This window comes from Tupaia chinensis, unplaced genomic scaffold, assembly GCF_000334495.1.
Source record: "Tupaia chinensis unplaced genomic scaffold, TupChi_1.0 Scaffold000294_2, whole genome shotgun sequence".
NCBI classification, from domain to species: domain Eukaryota; kingdom Metazoa; phylum Chordata; class Mammalia; order Scandentia; family Tupaiidae; genus Tupaia; species Tupaia belangeri.
Window position 1 is genome coordinate 517,886 of NW_006159780.1, and position 1,315 is coordinate 519,200.

Below are 1,315 nucleotides of genomic sequence, written 5' to 3' on the forward strand. Positions count from 1 at the left end.
AAGAGCAGAAGGAGGAGAAAAGAAGACATCTGAGGATGAAAAAGAACAGTGAAAGAAATTTAATGAACTAAATTAAAATAATCTCTGGAATATAATTTGGATCAGGAAATAAAAGAAAAATGGTGAATTAGAGAAATAATTGAGATTTAAGAAACTCTTACAACTGACATGAAAAAATTAAATGAATATGAAAATGAAGAAATTAGTTTCTAAGGAGATTTTAAAGCCAGCAATTTGAAATAGATATTCAAGTTAATATGTTTAAACAGAAGATTGATGATCTTACAGCAAAAGTGTAAACTGCATCTTCAACAAATGTACATCAGTATGCAAAGAATCAAATTAAACAGCAGGAGTAGTCATCTATGGAAACAATACAAAAGGAATGTACAAAACTAGAGAAGCACCAGCATATGGCACAATGGTTATGTTGCTGGACTTTCACTCAGTCGACCATGGTGTGAGTCCTGGTACTGGAGGCTTGAGGCTCACACTGGGTGCATGTGCCTGCCTGCCCAAAATGCTGAGGAAAATGGAAGAGAAGGGATTGCAGTGTCGTCATCCCTCTGGGCGCTGATTTCTCATTTTCTGTCTGTCTGTCTCTCTGGAGAGTGCATGTGCCCTTTGGCATATCTCTTTCTTTCTCTCTCTTAAACAAAACAAAACAAAACAAAACAAGCCCCAAAACAAAACACTAAAGAAGGATAAACTGATATTGGAACAAGAAGTAGTAAACCTCAAAAGTCATATGGAAATAAATACAGTAGAACATATTCAAGTAGAACAGTATAAACAGGATACTGAAGTAAGAACAAGACAGTATATAGCAATATAATTCAAAGAAGTCAACCTATTCTTACAGACACAAGTAACATCTCAATAAAACTTAGAGTAGTTAAGAGAGAATAATTATGCATCAGTAAGAAGTCAGATGAAAGTCAGAATTAAAGATCTAGAATCTGAACTCTTCAAAATAAGAGTTTCTCAAGATCATTCTGATAACACAGAATTGGAAAAATATACGGAACTCTATCTAGTAGTATCAGAAGTTAGGAAATTATTAGCAGATTATCTGAATAAGACTAATGAGAAGTTAGCAGCAGTCAGTGCCAAACTTCTTATGGAGAAAGAGCAGAATAGATCTTCCCTCAGCAGTCTTGATACAAGACCAGTCCCAGAGATAACTCATGTTGGAAATCCTAGTAATAATTTAGTGCACAACTGAAATCTTATTTCAAGAGAAACCTCAGTGATTCCTACATCAATCTCACAACCTTCAAGTAACAGCATAGAGAATTTCTTGCTCCAGCAGGAA